The 20,731-nt window shown below is 41.4% G+C and overlaps 6 non-coding genes across 6 annotated transcripts; all 6 read right to left on the reverse strand.

The window, feature by feature from the left end:
• Nucleotides 1–1,106: 1,106 nt before the first annotated feature.
• TRNAL-UAA (transfer RNA leucine (anticodon UAA)) lies at nucleotides 1,107–1,189 on the reverse strand. The gene has a single exon. It is a non-coding gene; the product is annotated as a tRNA-Leu (tRNA).
• A 1,228-nt stretch (nucleotides 1,190–2,417) lies between these two features.
• Nucleotides 2,418–2,500, reverse strand: TRNAL-UAA (transfer RNA leucine (anticodon UAA)). The gene has a single exon. It is a non-coding gene; the product is annotated as a tRNA-Leu (tRNA).
• A 7,288-nt stretch (nucleotides 2,501–9,788) lies between these two features.
• Nucleotides 9,789–9,871, reverse strand: TRNAL-UAA (transfer RNA leucine (anticodon UAA)). The gene has a single exon. It is a non-coding gene; the product is annotated as a tRNA-Leu (tRNA).
• Nucleotides 9,872–11,104: 1,233 nt separating this feature from the next.
• TRNAL-UAA (transfer RNA leucine (anticodon UAA)) lies at nucleotides 11,105–11,187 on the reverse strand. The gene has a single exon. It is a non-coding gene; the product is annotated as a tRNA-Leu (tRNA).
• A 1,229-nt stretch (nucleotides 11,188–12,416) lies between these two features.
• Nucleotides 12,417–12,499, reverse strand: TRNAL-UAA (transfer RNA leucine (anticodon UAA)). The gene has a single exon. It is a non-coding gene; the product is annotated as a tRNA-Leu (tRNA).
• Nucleotides 12,500–13,727: 1,228 nt separating this feature from the next.
• TRNAL-UAA (transfer RNA leucine (anticodon UAA)) lies at nucleotides 13,728–13,810 on the reverse strand. The gene has a single exon. It is a non-coding gene; the product is annotated as a tRNA-Leu (tRNA).
• Nucleotides 13,811–20,731: the final 6,921 nt, after the last annotated feature.

The following is a 20,731-nucleotide window of genomic DNA, read 5'->3' on the forward strand; positions in this document are numbered from 1 at the left end:
GGTTAACTGCTTGATATCATAAGACAGTCCTCCGGAAGAAACAACATCCCATGAAAATCTCTGGCTTGCTGAAAAGCCTCTTCATTAAGTGAAGAGGGCTTAACATATGTTGGCCCATTGGGGCACACTAACTCCACCACCCATACAGAGCAAAGTAGCAGGTGACCCTCAAATTGTTCATCGTTTTTAAATATTTTTTTTTTCTGTTGTTTGGGGCTCTGATTTGTCAAGTATGTTTTATGGGAAAACAAGTTTTTTCTCAATTTTCAAATTTCTAGCACACCGCACAAGAATTTCCTTTAGGACTTAACTGGAGCTTGCAGCATGCAACTCCTCCCTCTAGTCTTATAAGTTCTCCAGAGCCTGTTGTGGGGACAAATTCTCACAGTCTGATGCTGCCACCAACATACGACAAGGAGGAACTGTTCTTTTAACAATGATGTGCAATATCGGGCTTAAGTTAAAGATAACATTTTGACTGGGGTTGAAAAAGCTCTGTTGTGGCTTTATTAAACTATTGAAACCTGATCAAGGTGACTTTGGATTCTGCCCTATGCCTTGTAACAAACTCTAGTCCATGTGTTAATCCAGTTTTACTTTCCAGTGGCTTTCTGCATAGTTCTCTCTTAGAAAACTGCAGCTGGTGGAAAACACTTCTTGCAGGTTTTGGCAACTTTTGCAGTTGGATTTGTGTAAATTCTTTGTTAGCGCTTTAACCTCACAATGCCATTCTTGGGTATAGCTGCAGACAAGAGTCCTCACAATGAGTCCCTCTACTGATGGCATGTGGTATTGAAGAAACAGATTGGCAGAAAATCAAAACTTGCAGCAGTGTTTGCAGTAATCTCAAAAGCATAATAAATGCGATACCGGTGATTGTAAGCATTCACATCTCCACAAGTACATTTCCAGGAAGCTCAATGTTTCTTGTGAACTGTTTCAAAAAGCTGAAAGATCACACATTGATATTAGTTTGGAGATATGACTGATAAAAACACTCCTTGTAGGATTTCTTAGAGGCGTAAGATGCCAGAAGTATACCAAGAGTTTTGTGCAGGATAGCGCGCAGAAGGCATTGTTTGACATTCAGTGACGTCAAGAAAGTTTACCAGGAGTGGGGTTTGAACCCACGCGGATATATATCCATTGGATCTTAAGTCCAACGCCTTAACCACTCGGCCATCCTGGTTGCTGATATGACAGTCTGCACTTGAAATGGGAGCTTAAGGGTATGATCGCTCTGCCTTTGGATGCTTGGACACTGGACAGTATGGACCTCCTGTATCCTTGATGAATCTTTCTGTGAAACTCTGGTTAACTGCTCGATATCATAAGACAGTCCTCCGGAAGAAACAACATCCCATGAAAATCTCTGGCTTGCTGAAAAGCCTCTTCATTGGGTGAAGAGGGCTTAACATATGTTGGCCCATTGGGGCACACTAACTCCACCACCCATACAGAGCAAAGTAGCAGGTGACCCTCAAATTGTTCATCGTTTTTAAATATTTTTTTTTTCTGTTGTTTGGGGCTCTGATTTGTCAAGTATGTTTTATGGGAAAACAAGTTTTTTCTCAATTTTCAAATTTCTAGCACACCGCACAAGAATTTCCTTTAGGACTTAACTGGAGCTTGCAGCATGCACTCCTCCCTCTAGTCTTATAAGTTCTCCAGAGCCTGTTGTGGGGACAAATTCTCACAGTCTGATGCTGCCACCAACATACGTCAAGGAGGAACTGTTCTTTAAGCAATGATGTGCAATATCGGGCTTAAGTTAAAGGTAACATTTTGACTGGGGTTGAAAAAGCTCTGTTGTGGCTTTATTAAACTATTGAAACCTGATCAAGGTGACTTTGGATTCTGCCCTATGCCTTGTAACAAACTCTAGTCCATGTGTTAATCCAGTTTTACTTTCCAGTGGCTTTCTGCATAGTTCTCTCTTAGAAAACTGCAGCTGGTGGAAAACACTTCTTGCAGGTTTTGGCAACTTTTGCAGTTGGATTTGTGTAAATTCTTTGTTAGCGCTTTAACCTCACAATGCCATTCTTGGGTATAGCTGCAGACAAGAGTCCTCACAATGAGTCCCTCTACTGATGGCATGTGGTATTGAAGAAACAGATTGGCAGAAAATCAAAACTTGCAGCAGTGTTTGCAGTAATCTCAAAAGCATAATGAATGCCATACCGGTGATTGTAAGCATTCACATCTCCACAAGTACATTTCCAGGAAGCTCAATGTTTCTTGTGAACTGTTTCAAAAAGCTGAAAGATCACACATTGATATTAGTTTGGAGATATGACTGATAAAAACACTCCTTGTAGGATTTCTTAGAGGCGTAAGATGCCAGAAGTATACCAAGAGTTTTGTGCAGGATAGCACGCAGAAGGCATTGTTTGACATTCAGTGACGTCAAGAAAGTTTACCAGGAGTGGGGTTCGAACCCACGCGGATATATATCCATTGGATCTTAAGTCCAACGCCTTAACCACTCGGCCATCCTGGTTGCTGATATGACAGTCTGCACTTGAAATGGGAGCTTAAGGGTATGATCGCTCTGCCTTTGGATGCTTGGACACTGGACAGTATGGACCTCCTGTATCCTTGATGAATCTTTCTGTGAAACTCTGGTTAACTGCTCGATATCATAAGACAGTCCTCCGGAAGAAACAACATCCCATGAAAATCTCTGGCTTGCTGAAAAGCCTCTTCATTGGGTGAAGAGGGCTTAACATATGTTGGCCCATTGGGGCACACTAACTCCACCACCCATACAGAGCAAAGTAGCAGGTGGCCCTCAAATTGTTCATCGTTTTTAAATATTTTTTTTTTCTGTTGTTTGGGGCTCTGATTTGTCAAGTATGTTTTATGGGAAAACAAGTTTTTTCTCAATTTTCAAATTTCTAGCACACCGCACAAGAATTTCCTTTAGGACTTAACTGGAGCTTGCAGCATGCACTCCTCCCTCTAGTCTTATAAGTTCTCCAGAGCCTGTTGTGGGGACAAATTCTCACAGTCTGATGCTGCCACCAACATACGTCAAGGAGGAACTGTTCTTTAAGCAATGATGTGCAATATCGGGCTTAAGTTAAAGGTAACATTTTGACTGGGGTTGAAAAAGCTCTGTTGTGGCTTTATTAAACTATTGAAACCTGATCAAGGTGACTTTGGATTCTGCCCTATGCCTTGTAACAAACTCTAGTCCATGTGTTAATCCAGTTTTACTTTCCAGTGGCTTTCTGCATAGTTCTCTCTTAGAAAACTGCAGCTGGTGGAAAACACTTCTTGCAGGTTTTGGCAACTTTTGCAGTTGGATTTGTGTAAATTCTTTGTTAGCGCTTTAACCTCACAATGCCATTCTTGGGTATAGCTGCAGACAAGAGTCCTCACAATGAGTCCCTCTACTGATGGCATGTGGTATTGAAGAAACAGATTGGCAGAAAATCAAAACTTGCAGCAGTGTTTGCAGTAATCTCAAAAGCATAATGAATGCCATACCGGTGATTGTAAGCATTCACATCTCCACAAGTACATTTCCAGGAAGCTCAATGTTTCTTGTGAACTGTTTCAAAAAGCTGAAAGATCACACATTGATATTAGTTTGGAGATATGACTGATAAAAACACTCCTTGTAGGATTTCTTGAATACGGTGGTACCACATGTGTGGCACTTTTTTTTTTTTTTTTTTTTTCAAAATTGAATTTTTATTTATTTTTAGAAAGAAAACAGGTAAAACATAATACAATGCATTGAATGTTCTTTTTCAGTTAACATGGATAGATATACATTGTCACATATATTGTTCAGATGATGAATAAGAGACGACAGTAATGGGTGGAATACTGAACAAAATATTAGTAACCTACAGCCAATTTGTTTTATCAGGGCTAGAAAGGGTGGGTATAAGGAGAGGAGACCCGTTTATGAGGGGTATAGAGGTATAGAGAGGCCAGCCTGCCTTCTCTTGTAGGAAGAGTTTGGAGATAGGATGAGAGTGGGTGGCTGTAGGGGCAAAGCCAACTACCTACAGCTAAATGTGGAGGGGGGGGGGGAATCATTAAAGGTATTAATGGACTTTTTACGGGTATTCTTTGTGAATTTTCGTTAACATTTTAACTGTGGTAATATGGAAAGTAAACTGGCTGAAGGTTTTGAAAAGGAACTATGTTAGTATACCAGGGGAAGTAGGACCTAGTGTACAACTAATACGTGTTCTATTTGAGTATAACTGCTTATAAAACAGGGTAACAGGAATATATACAATAGAATTAACATGAGAGATGGGTGGTCTCAGTGTTACATAAGGGTGTGCCTTCTTCCACTCAGGTCTTTCAAGATAAGCAGAGTATTGTTGGTGGTGTTAGTTACAAAAATTTAAGTTAGAACTTATGTCAGGTCTAAAGAATCTAATATTTTGAGGGAGATGGTTATGTCTTGAGTTTTTTTGGTGATTTGTTCGAGTTTCAAATTGCGTTGTGAAAGAGCTATTACTTCGGATAGATTGGGTGTTAATGGGGTGCCCCAATGTTGTAGGATTGATTGTTTTGTAGCACAGAGTATATGAGCTATCGAGGTTCGGACATTTAGAGGGAATGTATCTATATCCGTATGTAGTAAAGCCATTTCTGGTGTGATTGAGGTGTTGTGGCCCATGATTTGCCCTATTATCTTTTCTATGTTGTCCCAAAGGGTGCGTACTGGGGGGCAGTTCCATAATATGTGGAAGAGTGATCCTGGGTGCTTGCAGTTTCTCCAGCATAGTGAGGAACTATGGGGAGCAAATTTGGCAAGCATTATGGGAGTAAGATACCAATTTAGAATAATTTTTTGGAGAGTTTCCCAGTGTAGTATGTTTGATGAGGTTTTAGAGATGCTAAGGCAGGCTTTTATTAACTGGTTAGTATTGACTTCATAGCCTAGTTCGTTTGTCCAGTAAGAGGCGAATTTTTGGAGGGAGGGGGGATTGTTATGAATAAGGAAGTCGTACCATAGGGATATGCCCTTCTTAAGTGGTAGGGTAGTGTGGAGAAATGCATGCAGAGATCTGGGCAGCTTTGGGATTATTATGGTTTTTTTTGGAAATAAGTGAAGGAGTTGTGCGTATTTGAGGAAATCTTCTTTTGGTATGCGAAATTGGGCGTTTAGGAGGGTAAGTGGTTTTATAGTGTTGTTTTCCACCAGGTCATTGATGTGATTAATGCCTGCCTGAGCCCAAGATTTAGCTGAGAAATTGGGGATGTGGAACTGAAGGAGGGATATTGGGATTTTGAGTTGTAAGTGATTAGTGGTGGGAGTTTGATTAAGGGATAAGGATTTCCACACCTGAACGGTTGCTACCATAGTAGGGAGTGGAGGTTTAGTGTAAGGGAGCTTTAAGGAGATAGTGGAGAGCAAGGCTTTAAGTTCCAAAGGGTGGAATTCTTGTTCCATTTTAGTCCAGAGATTATGGGTGGAAGGGGACCACCATTGTTTTGAAGCTTCCAATATCGAGGCCTGGTAATAATAGAAGATGTTAGGTAGGCCAAAGCCCCCGTCTTTTTTAGGAATGTATAAGGTGTTAATTGCTATTCTGTGTTTCTTTCGTTTCCAAAAGAAACTGGCTAGAAGGGATTGTATTTTATTGAAGAAAAATTTAGGGATTGGGATATGGATGGTTCTAAAAGTATAAAGTAATTTAGGGAGGATGGACATTTTGAAAGCTGCCGCACGGCCTATGTGGGAAAGTTCTGTTTTAGAGATTTTGGACATTTCAGCAGTTAACATGGAGAGGAGAGGGAGATAGTTAGTTTTAAAGAGATCTTTAGTATAGTGGGGTAGGGTGATGCCCAGGTAAGGGAGGTGGGATTTAGCCCAGGGGAATGGGAATTTATCTGATATAGTGTTTATAGTGGTTTTGTCTAAGTGTTTTCCTAAAAGGAGTGATTTCCCTTCGTTAACTTTATAATAGGATGCAGACGCAAAGGAGTTGAGAGTTGCGATTACGTTATCTAATGAGTGAATGGGGTTTGTGATTGTTAGGATTACGTCATCGGCGAATAGCCCTATTTTGTGGTGATGGTTACCTGCGTGCAAACCTTCTATGTGTGGATTGGAGCGAATGGCCTCCGCCAGGGTCTCCATTATTAGGACAAATATGATAGGGGACAATGGGCAACCCTGGCGGGTGCCATTAGTTATTTTGAAGGGTTGGGAATTGAAGCCTGAGTGATTGACTGAGGCAGAGGGATTTTTATACAGTGCTGAGATAGCTGATGCGAATTGACCTTGGATGCCAAATGCATTGAGTGTATGATGCAAGAAGGACCAATGAACTCTGTCAAATGCCTTCTCTGCATCTAAAGTTAGATACAGAGAAGGCACCCGCTTGATCTCCGCTATTTTCATAAGATTTATAATTCGTCTTGTTCCATCTATTGCTTGTCGGCCTTTAACAAAACCTACTTGTTCTGGACCTATTATTTCTGGGAGTATATGGAGGAGCCTATTGGCCAGAATTTTCGCATATATTTTTGTGTCAGAGTTAAGCAGGGAAATTGGTCTATAGTTGGTTACACATGTTGGGTTTTTCCCTGGTTTCGGGATTACAGAGATTGAAGCAGATAAAAATTCAGTTGGTGTGTTGTTAGTGGAGATAATATTGTTAAACATCTTGACCAGCCTGGGAGCTAGAACATTACTAAAGGTGCGGTAATATTCATTTGTAAAGCCGTCAGGCCCTGGGGCTTTATGTGTTTTGAGATTTTTCATGACTAAGCGAACTTCTTCAAGGGTAATTGGGGTGTTGAGGTGTTTTAGTTGGGTTTCCGAAATTTTTGGGAGAGAGAGTGGGTCTAAGAAGGCGTTAATTGATTGTTTTGTAGGTTGTAGGGTTTTAGGGTCATTGGCTAAGTTGTAGAGTGAGCTGTAGTAATCACTGAAAGCGTTTGCGATTAGTTTTGGGTTAGTAATTAAATCGCCTGAGGTGGGATGATATACTGATTGGATGGTACGTTTGGCCCTGATATTTTTGATTCTTTGGGCTAAAAGTTTCCCTGCTCTGTTGTTTTGGGAGTAGGCAAGGGCTTTTGATTGTGATACTGCCCATTCATGTTTATTTAACAGAATTATTCTCAACTCTTGTCTTAAGTTGAAGAGTTCTAGTTGGTTTTTAGTGGAGGGGTTGCTAATGTTTACTAATTCTAAGGCCTTAATTTGGTGGAGTAGATCATTTGTTTGTTTATGGATATTCTTTTTTTTCCTGGCTCCCAGTTTAATCAGCATGCCTCTTGAGTACGCTTTATGGGCATTCCATACAGTGGTGGGATTTGCGTGTTCGGTTTCATTAAAGCAAAAAAATTCTGAGAGATGGTCTTGTAGCAATTCTCTGTTTTGAGGGTTGTCTATAAGAGAGTTATTTAGTTTCCATGTGCACTGCTTAGCAAAATGTTGTGGAATGTCCAGGGTGAGTACAATGGGTGCATGGTCGGACCATGAAATTGGACCGATAGTGCATTGGGAGGCAAATTGTAGAGTTGAGGAATTGAGGAGAAAAAAGTCAATTCTGCTGTATGACTTGTGAACTTGAGAGTAGAAGGTAAAGTCATGTTCGTTACTGTGTAGTGCTCTCCAGGGGTCATACAGTTGTTCTTTATGTGTCCAAGTTAATAAGGACGGCATTTTGCGGTCTCCAGCGTATGTGGAGTCTAAATGTGGAGAGATACACATATTGAAGTCTCCGCCTATTATAAGATGGCCGACTTTAATAGAATTTATTTTGTCCAAGCATTTGTTAAGGAAGGAAATTTGTGCGGAGTTGGGTACATATATACAGGCTAGGGTGACTTTGGTCTCAAAAATTGAGCATATAGTTACCAGGAAACGACCTTGTGGGTCTCTAATTATTTTCTCAATGTTGGCAGCAAGTCTATTGTGGAGAGCAATCATGACTCCCCTTTTCTTCTTTTTGAAGCTGCTTAAAATTGGGGAGGTGAATTGTTGATGTGAACATTTTGGGGTTTTGCCTTCTGCGAAATGGGTTTCTTGGGCCATAATAATGTCTGCATTAGATCTTATTGCTTCAGACCATAAAGCAGTTCTTTTTTGTGGGGAATTTAGACCATGAGCATTGATAGAAAGGATGTTAAGTTTCATAACTAAGTAGGAACATTTTTTGCTGCAGAGACCATAAATGATTTAGCTATATTAAAGACCTGGTAGGGGAAGGGCATAGGTTGTGTAGACAACAAGGGGTTAATCAGACCATAATAAACAAAAAACCATGAATTAAGTAGAATCCACAGGTGATGTTCTGTGGAGGTACACTGAGAGATATTATCTCTCGTGATAGGGGCTTGCGCAATTGCGCAATACTTAATTTTTAGAGAAATATTTCAAAGTACTCCTTAACAGATTATTTAACAGTGTGCCATTCTAGAGGTAACTTTTGGGCTGGTTGTTTTCTGTTAGAGTTGTAAATAGGAGGGGGAGGAGGAATATTCCAGTTTTGGAGCATTTTTAAGCCTTCTTCCAGTGTTTTGATCACGTACACGGAACCATTTCTATTAAGTAGCAATTTGGTAGGGAATCCCCAACGATATGGAACGTTGTTGCTTCTTAAAGCTCTGGTGACTGGGTTGAGGGCTCTCCTGGCTGATAGCGTGGCTTGTGAGAGATCAGGAAAGACTTGGATGTTTTTGAAGGGGTCTGGTAGCGAGCCATTCTTCCTGATAAATTCTAATAGGTTCTCTTTGGTTGTAAAACAGAGAAATTTGGCGATAATGTCCCGGGGAATGGTTTCGGGGAGTGAGGCCGGCTTGGGAAGTCTATGTGCCCTGTCGATCATAAGTTGGAAGTCGGCTAGATCGGGAAGGGCAGCTTTGATTATTTTTGTTAGGAGAGGTTTGATTTCCGCAGGTGATATCTTTTCGCTGATGCCCCTAAATTTAAGGTTACAGCGCCTATTCCTGTCTTCGGAATCCGCAAGCTTGGCTTTAAGCCATTGTATATCGTCGCTTTGGTCAGTTATAGAGTCGACTGTTTTATTATGCTCTGTGATGATTTCTTCCATTCTGGATTCTGTGTGGGAAATTCTCTCTCCTAGTTCATCAACTGATTTCTGTAGTGAAGTGGTAATAGGGAGGATTTCTGATAGCAGAGATCTTTTAAGGGAAATCAGCATTTCTTTCATATATGCCTGGGTGAGGGTAGTTTCTGAAGCTGGGAAGGCTTCTATGGTAGGGAGAGATGCAGTATCATGCTGCGTAGCTTGATCTGCTAGGCCGTCAGATTGTGCTTCCTGTGAGGGCTGTTCAAGTCGTGGCTTAGCTCTATGAGGGCTTCTTAGGTCGGGGGATTCTGTGTCAGGAGTAGAGGTACCTGAGTCTGCAGAGCTGCGCCTCTGTTCCGCTGGTTGTGAGGGCTCGGCTGGTAGTGTGGAGGATCCGCTGTTTTGCCTTATGGCCTCGTGGCCGCCGCCATCTTTGGAGCTGCCTGTACTCCTGCGTGAGCCGGAGAAGAACTCCGTGAGTTTGCGGGGGACTGAGGAGTTCTTTTTACGCTTCCGCATGCTGTCGGTGTCCATCTCTCCTTCCGACATCTCGGTGAGCGGATTCTGCTTGTTTGGCATCATTTAAGCCGCTTTGTCTGTAGAAGGAGTACGGAGCAGGGGAATCAAGCGTCCAGTCTCTACTTCCAGCGGACACGCCCCCCCTTGTAGGATTTCTTAGAGGCGTAAGATGCCAGAAGTATACCAAGAGTTTTGTGCAGGATAGCGCGCAGAAGGCATTGTTTGACATTCAGTGACGTCAAGAAAGTTTACCAGGAGTGGGGTTCGAACCCACGCGGATATATATCCATTGGATCTTAAGTGCAACGCCTTAGCCACTCGGCCATCCTGGTTGCTGATGTGACAATCTGCACTTGAATTGGGAGCTTAAGGGTATGATCGCTCTGCCTTTGGATGCTTGGACACTGGACAGTATGGACTATGGACCTCCTGTATCCTTGATGAATCTTTCTGTGAAACTCTGGTTAACTGCTTGATATCATAAGACAGTCCTCCGGAAGAAACAACATCCCATGAAAATCTCTGGCTTGCTGAAAAGTCTCTTCATTGGGTGAAGAGGGCTTAACATATGTTGGCCCATTGGGGCACACTAACTCCACCACCCATACAGAGCAAAGTAGCAGGTGACCCTCAAATTGTTCATCGTTTTTAAATATTTTTTTTCTGTTGTTTGGGGCTCTGATTTGTCAAGTATGTTTTATGGGAAAACAAGTTTTTTCTCAATTTTCAAATTTCTAGCACACCGCGCAATAATTTCTTCTAGGACTTAACTGGAGCTTGCAGCATGCACTCCTTCCTCTAGTCTTCTAAGCTCTCCAGAGCCTGTTGTGGGGACAAATTCTCACAGTCTGATGCTGCCACCAACATACGTCAAGGAGGAACTGTTCTTTAAGCAATGATGTGCAATATCGGGCTTAAGTTAAAGATAACATTTTGACTGGGGTTGAAAAAGCTCTGTTGTGGCTTTATTAAACTATTGAAACCTGATCAAGGTGACTTTGGATTCTGCCCTATGCCTTGTAACAAACTCTAGTCCATGTGTTAATCCAGTTTTACTTTCCAGTGGCTTTCTGCATAGTTCTCTCTTAGAAAACTGCAGCTGGTGGAAAACACTTCTTGCAGGTTTTGGCAACTTTTGCAGTTGGATTTGTGTAAATTCTTTGTTAGCGCTTTAACCTCACAATGCCATTCTTGGGTATAGCTGCAGACAAGAGTCCTCACAATGAGTCCCTCTACTGATGGCATGTGGTATTGAAGAAACAGATTGGCAGAAAATCAAAACTTGCAGCAGTGTTTGCAGTAATCTCAAAAGCATAATGAATGCCATACCGGTGATTGTAAGCATTCACATCTCCACAAGTACATTTCCAGGAAGCTCAATGTTTCTTGTGAACTGTTTCAAAAAGCTGAAAGATCACACATTGATATTAGTTTGGAGATATGACTGATAAAAACACTCCTTGTAGGATTTCTTAGAGGCGTAAGATGCCAGAAGTATACCAAGAGTTTTGTGCAGGATAGCGCGCAGAAGGCATTGTTTGACATTCAGTGACGTCAAGAAAGTTTACCAGGAGTGGGGTTCGAACCCACGCGGATATATATCCATTGGATCTTAAGTCCAACGCCTTAACCACTCGGCCATCCTGGTTGCTGATGTGACAATCTGCACTTGAATTGGGAGCTTAAGGGTATGATCGCTCTGCCTTTGGATGCTTGGACACTGGACAGTATGGACCTCCTGTATCCTTGATGAATCTTTCTGTGAAACTCTGGTTAACTGCTTGATATCATAAGACAGTCCTCCGGAAGAAACAACATCCCATGAAAATCTCTGGCTTGCTGAAAAGCCTCTTCATTGGGTGAAGAGGGCTTAACATATGTTGGCCCATTGGGGCACACTAACTCCACCACCCATACAGAGCAAAGTAGCAGGTGACCCTCAAATTGTTCATCGTTTTTAAATATTTTTTTTTTCTGTTGTTTGGGGCTCTGATTTGTCAAGTATGTTTTATGGGAAAACAAGTTTTTTCTCAATTTTCAAATTTCTAGCACACCGCACAAGAATTTCCTTTAGGACTTAACTGGAGCTTGCAGCATGCAACTCCTCCCTCTAGTCTTATAAGTTCTCCAGAGCCTGTTGTGGGGACAAATTCTCACAGTCTGATGCTGCCACCAACATACGACAAGGAGGAACTGTTCTTTTAACAATGATGTGCAATATCGGGCTTAAGTTAAAGATAACATTTTGACTGGGGTTGAAAAAGCTCTGTTGTGGCTTTATTAAACTATTGAAACCTGATCAAGGTGACTTTGGATTCTGCCCTATGCCTTGTAACAAACTCTAGTCCATGTGTTAATCCAGTTTTACTTTCCAGTGGCTTTCTGCATAGTTCTCTCTTAGAAAACTGCAGCTGGTGGAAAACACTTCTTGCAGGTTTTGGCAACTTTTGCAGTTGGATTTGTGTAAATTCTTTGTTAGCGCTTTAACCTCACAATGCCATTCTTGGGTATAGCTGCAGACAAGAGTCCTCACAATGAGTCCCTCTACTGATGGCATGTGGTATTGAAGAAACAGATTGGCAGAAAATCAAAACTTGCAGCAGTGTTTGCAGTAATCTCAAAAGCATAATAAATGCGATACCGGTGATTGTAAGCATTCACATCTCCACAAGTACATTTCCAGGAAGCTCAATGTTTCTTGTGAACTGTTTCAAAAAGCTGAAAGATCACACATTGATATTAGTTTGGAGATATGACTGATAAAAACACTCCTTGTAGGATTTCTTAGAGGCGTAAGATGCCAGAAGTATACCAAGAGTTTTGTGCAGGATAGCGCGCAGAAGGCATTGTTTGACATTCAGTGACGTCAAGAAAGTTTACCAGGAGTGGGGTTTGAACCCACGCGGATATATATCCATTGGATCTTAAGTCCAACGCCTTAACCACTCGGCCATCCTGGTTGCTGATATGACAGTCTGCACTTGAAATGGGAGCTTAAGGGTATGATCGCTCTGCCTTTGGATGCTTGGACACTGGACAGTATGGACCTCCTGTATCCTTGATGAATCTTTCTGTGAAACTCTGGTTAACTGCTCGATATCATAAGACAGTCCTCCGGAAGAAACAACATCCCATGAAAATCTCTGGCTTGCTGAAAAGCCTCTTCATTGGGTGAAGAGGGCTTAACATATGTTGGCCCATTGGGGCACACTAACTCCACCACCCATACAGAGCAAAGTAGCAGGTGACCCTCAAATTGTTCATCGTTTTTAAATATTTTTTTTTTCTGTTGTTTGGGGCTCTGATTTGTCAAGTATGTTTTATGGGAAAACAAGTTTTTTCTCAATTTTCAAATTTCTAGCACACCGCACAAGAATTTCCTTTAGGACTTAACTGGAGCTTGCAGCATGCACTCCTCCCTCTAGTCTTATAAGTTCTCCAGAGCCTGTTGTGGGGACAAATTCTCACAGTCTGATGCTGCCACCAACATACGTCAAGGAGGAACTGTTCTTTAAGCAATGATGTGCAATATCGGGCTTAAGTTAAAGGTAACATTTTGACTGGGGTTGAAAAAGCTCTGTTGTGGCTTTATTAAACTATTGAAACCTGATCAAGGTGACTTTGGATTCTGCCCTATGCCTTGTAACAAACTCTAGTCCATGTGTTAATCCAGTTTTACTTTCCAGTGGCTTTCTGCATAGTTCTCTCTTAGAAAACTGCAGCTGGTGGAAAACACTTCTTGCAGGTTTTGGCAACTTTTGCAGTTGGATTTGTGTAAATTCTTTGTTAGCGCTTTAACCTCACAATGCCATTCTTGGGTATAGCTGCAGACAAGAGTCCTCACAATGAGTCCCTCTACTGATGGCATGTGGTATTGAAGAAACAGATTGGCAGAAAATCAAAACTTGCAGCAGTGTTTGCAGTAATCTCAAAAGCATAATGAATGCCATACCGGTGATTGTAAGCATTCACATCTCCACAAGTACATTTCCAGGAAGCTCAATGTTTCTTGTGAACTGTTTCAAAAAGCTGAAAGATCACACATTGATATTAGTTTGGAGATATGACTGATAAAAACACTCCTTGTAGGATTTCTTAGAGGCGTAAGATGCCAGAAGTATACCAAGAGTTTTGTGCAGGATAGCACGCAGAAGGCATTGTTTGACATTCAGTGACGTCAAGAAAGTTTACCAGGAGTGGGGTTCGAACCCACGCGGATATATATCCATTGGATCTTAAGTCCAACGCCTTAACCACTCGGCCATCCTGGTTGCTGATATGACAGTCTGCACTTGAAATGGGAGCTTAAGGGTATGATCGCTCTGCCTTTGGATGCTTGGACACTGGACAGTATGGACCTCCTGTATCCTTGATGAATCTTTCTGTGAAACTCTGGTTAACTGCTCGATATCATAAGACAGTCCTCCGGAAGAAACAACATCCCATGAAAATCTCTGGCTTGCTGAAAAGCCTCTTCATTGGGTGAAGAGGGCTTAACATATGTTGGCCCATTGGGGCACACTAACTCCACCACCCATACAGAGCAAAGTAGCAGGTGACCCTCAAATTGTTCATCGTTTTTAAATATTTTTTTTTTCTGTTGTTTGGGGCTCTGATTTGTCAAGTATGTTTTATGGGAAAACAAGTTTTTTCTCAATTTTCAAATTTCTAGCACACCGCACAAGAATTTCCTTTAGGACTTAACTGGAGCTTGCAGCATGCACTCCTCCCTCTAGTCTTATAAGTTCTCCAGAGCCTGTTGTGGGGACAAATTCTCACAGTCTGATGCTGCCACCAACATACGTCAAGGAGGAACTGTTCTTTAAGCAATGATGTGCAATATCGGGCTTAAGTTAAAGGTAACATTTTGACTGGGGTTGAAAAAGCTCTGTTGTGGCTTTATTAAACTATTGAAACCTGATCAAGGTGACTTTGGATTCTGCCCTATGCCTTGTAACAAACTCTAGTCCATGTGTTAATCCAGTTTTACTTTCCAGTGGCTTTCTGCATAGTTCTCTCTTAGAAAACTGCAGCTGGTGGAAAACACTTCTTGCAGGTTTTGGCAACTTTTGCAGTTGGATTTGTGTAAATTCTTTGTTAGCGCTTTAACCTCACAATGCCATTCTTGGGTATAGCTGCAGACAAGAGTCCTCACAATGAGTCCCTCTACTGATGGCATGTGGTATTGAAGAAACAGATTGGCAGAAAATCAAAACTTGCAGCAGTGTTTGCAGTAATCTCAAAAGCATAATGAATGCCATACCGGTGATTGTAAGCATTCACATCTCCACAAGTACATTTCCAGGAAGCTCAATGTTTCTTGTGAACTGTTTCAAAAAGCTGAAAGATCACACATTGATATTAGTTTGGAGATATGACTGATAAAAACACTCCTTGTAGGATTTCTTGAATACGGTGGTACCACATGTGTGGCACTTTTTTTTTTTTTTTTTTTTTCAAAATTGAATTTTTATTTATTTTTAGAAAGAAAACAGGTAAAACATAATACAATGCATTGAATGTTCTTTTTCAGTTAACATGGATAGATATACATTGTCACATATATTGTTCAGATGATGAATAAGAGACGACAGTAATGGGTGGAATACTGAACAAAATATTAGTAACCTACAGCCAATTTGTTTTATCAGGGCTAGAAAGGGTGGGTATAAGGAGAGGAGACCCGTTTATGAGGGGTATAGAGGTATAGAGAGGCCAGCCTGCCTTCTCTTGTAGGAAGAGTTTGGAGATAGGATGAGAGTGGGTGGCTGTAGGGGCAAAGCCAACTACCTACAGCTAAATGTGGAGGGGGGGGGGGAATCATTAAAGGTATTAATGGACTTTTTACGGGTATTCTTTGTGAATTTTCGTTAACATTTTAACTGTGGTAATATGGAAAGTAAACTGGCTGAAGGTTTTGAAAAGGAACTATGTTAGTATACCAGGGGAAGTAGGACCTAGTGTACAACTAATACGTGTTCTATTTGAGTATAACTGCTTATAAAACAGGGTAACAGGAATATATACAATAGAATTAACATGAGAGATGGGTGGTCTCAGTGTTAAATAAGGGTGTGCCTTCTTCCACTCAGGTCTTTCAAGATAAGCAGAGTATTGTTGGTGGTGTTAGTTACAAAAATTTAAGTTAGAACTTATGTCAGGTCTAAAGAATCTAATATTTTGAGGGAGATGGTTATGTCTTGAGTTTTTTTGGTGATTTGTTCGAGTTTCAAATTGCGTTGTGAAAGAGCTATTACTTCGGATAGATTGGGTGTTAATGGGGTGCCCCAATGTTGTAGGATTGATTGTTTTGTAGCACAGAGTATATGAGCTATCGAGGTTCGGACATTTAGAGGGAATGTATCTATATCCGTATGTAGTAAAGCCATTTCTGGTGTGATTGAGGTGTTGTGGCCCATGATTTGCCCTATTATCTTTTCTATGTTGTCCCAAAGGGTGCGTACTGGGGGGCAGTTCCATAATATGTGGAAGAGTGATCCTGGGTGCTTGCAGTTTCTCCAGCATAGTGAGGAACTATGGGGAGCAAATTTGGCAAGCATTATGGGAGTAAGATACCAATTTAGAATAATTTTTTGGAGAGTTTCCCAGTGTAGTATGTTTGATGAGGTTTTAGAGATGCTAAGGCAGGCTTTTATTAACTGGTTAGTATTGACTTCATAGCCTAGTTCGTTTGTCCAGTAAGAGGCGAATTTTTGGAGGGAGGGGGGATTGTTATGAATAAGGAAGTCGTACCATAGGGATATGCCCTTCTTAAGTGGTAGGGTAGTGTGGAGAAATGCATGCAGAGATCTGGGCAGCTTTGGGATTATTATGGTTTTTTTTGGAAATAAGTGAAGGAGTTGTGCGTATTTGAGGAAATCTTCTTTTGGTATGCGAAATTGGGCGTTTAGGAGGGTAAGTGGTTTTATAGTGTTGTTTTCCACCAGGTCATTGATGTGATTAATGCCTGCCTGAGCCCAAGATTTAGCTGAGAAATTGGGGATGTGGAACTGAAGGAGGGATATTGGGATTTTGAGTTGTAAGTGATTAGTGGTGGGAGTTTGATTAAGGGATAAGGATTTCCACACCTGAACGGTTGCTACCATAGTAGGGAGTGGAGGTTTAGTGTAAGGGAGCTTTAAGGAGATAGTGGAGAGCAAGGCTTTAAGTTCCAAAGGGTGGAATTCTTGTTCCATTTTAGTCCAGAGATTATGGGTGGAAGGGGACCACCATTGTTTTGAAGCTTCCAATATCGAGGCCTGGTAATAATAGAAGATGTTAGGTAGGCCAAAGCCCCCGTCTTTTTTAGGAATGTATAAGGTGTTAATTGCTATTCTGTGTTTCTTTCGTTTCCAAAAGAAACTGGCTAGAAGGGATTGTATTTTATTGAAGAAAAATTTAGGGATTGGGATATGGATGGTTCTAAAAGTATAAAGTAATTTAGGGAGGATGGACATTTTGAAAGCTGCCGCACGGCCTATGTGGGAAAGTTCTGTTTTAGAGATTTTGGACATTTCAGCAGTTAACATGGAGAGGAGAGGGAGATAGTTAGTTTTAAAAAGATCTTTAGTATAGTGGGGTAGGGTGATGCCCAGGTAAGGGAGGTGGGATTTAGCCCAGGGGAATGGGAATTTATCTGATATAGTGTTTATAGTGGTTTTGTCTAAGTGTTTTCCTAAAAGGAGTGATTTCCCTTCGTTAACTTTATAATAGGATGCAGACGCAAAGGAGTTGAGAGTTGCGATTACGTTATCTAATGAGTGAATGGGGTTTGTGATTGTTAGGATTACGTCATCGGCGAATAGCCCTATTTTGTGGTGATGGTTACCTGCGTGCAAACCTTCTATGTGTGGATTGGAGCGAATGGCCTCCGCCAGGGTCTCCATTATTAGGACAAATATGATAGGGGACAATGGGCAACCCTGGCGGGTGCCATTAGTTATTTTGAAGGGTTGGGAATTGAAGCCTGAGTGATTGACTGAGGCAGAGGGATTTTTATACAGTGCTGAGATAGCTGATGCGAATTGACCTTGGATGCCAAATGCATTGAGTGTATGATGCAAGAAGGACCAATGAACTCTGTCAAATGCCTTCTCTGCATCTAAAGTTAGATACAGAGAAGGCACCCGCTTGATCTCCGCTATTTTCATAAGATTTATAATTCGTCTTGTTCCATCTATTGCTTGTCGGCCTTTAACAAAACCTACTTGTTCTGGACCTATTATTTCTGGGAGTATATGGAGGAGCCTATTGGCCAGAATTTTCGCATATATTTTTGTGTCAGAGTTAAGCAGGGAAATTGGTCTATAGTTGGTTACACATGTTGGGTTTTTCCCTGGTTTCGGGATTACAGAGATTGAAGCAGATAAAAATTCAGTTGGTGTGTTGTTAGTGGAGATAATATTGTTAAACATCTTGACCAGCCTGGGAGCTAGAACATTACTAAAGGTGCGGTAATATTCATTTGTAAAGCCGTCAGGCCCTGGGGCTTTATGTGTTTTGAGATTTTTCATGACTAAGCGAACTTCTTCAAGGGTAATTGGGGTGTTGAGGTGTTTTAGTTGGGTTTCCGAAATTTTTGGGAGAGAGAGTGGGTCTAAGAAGGCGTTAATTGATTGTTTTGTAGGTTGTAGGGTTTTAGGGTCATTGGCTAAGTTGTAGAGTGAGCTGTAGTAATCACTGAAAGCGTTTGCGATTAGTTTTGGGTTAGTAATTAAATCGCCTGAGGTGGGATGATATACTGATTGGATGGTACGTTTGGCCCTGATATTTTTGATTCTTTGGGCTAAAAGTTTCCCTGCTCTGTTGTTTTGGGAGTAGGCAAGGGCTTTTGATTGTGATACTGCCCATTCATGTTTATTTAACAGAATTATTCTCAACTCTTGTCTTAAGTTGAAGAGTTCTAGTTGGTTTTTAGTGGAGGGGTTGCTAATGTTTACTAATTCTAAGGCCTTAATTTGGTGGAGTAGATCATTTGTTTGTTTATGGATATTCTTTTTTTTCCTGGCTCCCAGTTTAATCAGCATGCCTCTTGAGTACGCTTTATGGGCATTCCATACAGTGGTGGGATTTGCGTGTTCGGTTTCATTAAAGCAAAAAAATTCTGAGAGATGGTCTTGTAGCAATTCTCTGTTTTGAGGGTTGTCTATAAGAGAGTTATTTAGTTTCCATGTGCACTGCTTAGCAAAATGTTGTGGAATGTCCAGGGTGAGTACAATGGGTGCATGGTCGGACCATGAAATTGGACCGATAGTGCATTGGGAGGCAAATTGTAGAGTTGAGGAATTGAGGAGAAAAAAGTCAATTCTGCTGTATGACTTGTGAACTTGAGAGTAGAAGGTAAAGTCATGTTCGTTACTGTGTAGTGCTCTCCAGGGGTCATACAGTTGTTCTTTATGTGTCCAAGTTAATAAGGACGGCATTTTGCGGTCTCCAGCGTATGTGGAGTCTAAATGTGGAGAGATACACATATTGAAGTCTCCGCCTATTATAAGATGGCCGACTTTAATAGAATTTATTTTGTCCAAGCATTTGTTAAGGAAGGAAATTTGTGCGGAGTTGGGTACATATATACAGGCTAGGGTGACTTTGGTCTCAAAAATTGAGCATATAGTTACCAGGAAACGACCTTGTGGGTCTCTAATTATTTTCTCAATGTTGGCAGCAAGTCTATTGTGGAGAGCAATCATGACTCCCCTTTTCTTCTTTTTGAAGCTGCTTAAAATTGGGGAGGTGAATTGTTGATGTGAACATTTTGGGGTTTTGCCTTCTGCGAAATGGGTTTCTTGGGCCATAATAATGTCTGCATTAGATCTTATTGCTTCAGACCATAAAGCAGTTCTTTTTTGTGGGGAATTTAGACCATGAGCATTGATAGAAAGGATGTTAAGTTTCATAACTAAGTAGGAACATTTTTTGCTGCAGAGACCATAAATGATTTAGCTATATTAAAGACCTGGTAGGGGAAGGGCATAGGTTGTGTAGACAACAAGGGGTTAATCAGACCATAATAAACAAAAAACCATGAATTAAGTAGAATCCACAGGTGATGTTCTGTGGAGGTACACTGAGAGATATTATCTCTCGTGATAGGGGCTTGCGCAATTGCGCAATACTTAATTTTTAGAGAAATATTTCAAAGTACTCCTTAACAGATTATTTAACAGTGTGCCATTCTAGAGGTAACTTTTGGGCTGGTTGTTTTCTGTTAGAGTTGTAAATAGGAGGGGGAGGAGGAATATTCCAGTTTTGGAGCATTTTTAAGCCTTCTTCCAGTGTTTTGATCACGTACACGGAACCATTTCTATTAAGTAGCAATTTGGTAGGGAATCCCCAACGATATGGAACGTTGTTGCTTCTTAAAGCTCTGGTGACTGGGTTGAGGGCTCTCCTGGCTGATAGCGTGGCTTGTGAGAGATCAGGAAAGACTTGGATGTTTTTGAAGGGGTCTGGTAGCGAGCCATTCTTCCTGATAAATTCTAATAGGTTCTCTTTGGTTGTAAAACAGAGAAATTTGGCGATAATGTCCCGGGGAATGGTTTCGGGGAGTGAGGCCGGCTTGGGAAGTCTATGTGCCCTGTCGATCATAAGTTGGAAGTCGGCTAGATCGGGAAGGGCAGCTTTGATTATTTTTGTTAGGAGAGGTTTGATTTCCGCAGGTGATATCTTTTCGCTGATGCCCCTAAATTTAAGGTTACAGCGCCTATTCCTGTCTTCGGAATCCGCAAGCTTGGCTTTAAGCCATTGTATATCGTCGCTTTGGTCAGTTATAGAGTCGACTGTTTTATTATGCTCTGTGATGATTTCTTCCATTCTGGATTCTGTGTGGGAAATTCTCTCTCCTAGTTCATCAACTGATTTCTGTAGTGAAGTGGTAATAGGGAGGATTTCTGATAGCAGAGATCTTTTAAGGGAAATCAGCATTTCTTTCATATATGCCTGGGTGAGGGTAGTTTCTGAAGCTGGGAAGGCTTCTATGGTAGGGAGAGATGCAGTATCATGCTGCGTAGCTTGATCTGCTAGGCCGTCAGATTGTGCTTCCTGTGAGGGCTGTTCAAGTCGTGGCTTAGCTCTATGAGGGCTTCTTAGGTCGGGGGATTCTGTGTCAGGAGTAGAGGTACCTGAGTCTGCAGAGCTGCGCCTCTGTTCCGCTGGTTGTGAGGGCTCGGCTGGTAGTGTGGAGGATCCGCTGT

The sequence above is a fragment of the Hyperolius riggenbachi genome, chromosome 4 (genome assembly GCF_040937935.1).
Source record: "Hyperolius riggenbachi isolate aHypRig1 chromosome 4, aHypRig1.pri, whole genome shotgun sequence".
In the NCBI taxonomy this organism is placed as follows: Eukaryota; Metazoa; Chordata; class Amphibia; order Anura; family Hyperoliidae; genus Hyperolius; species Hyperolius riggenbachi.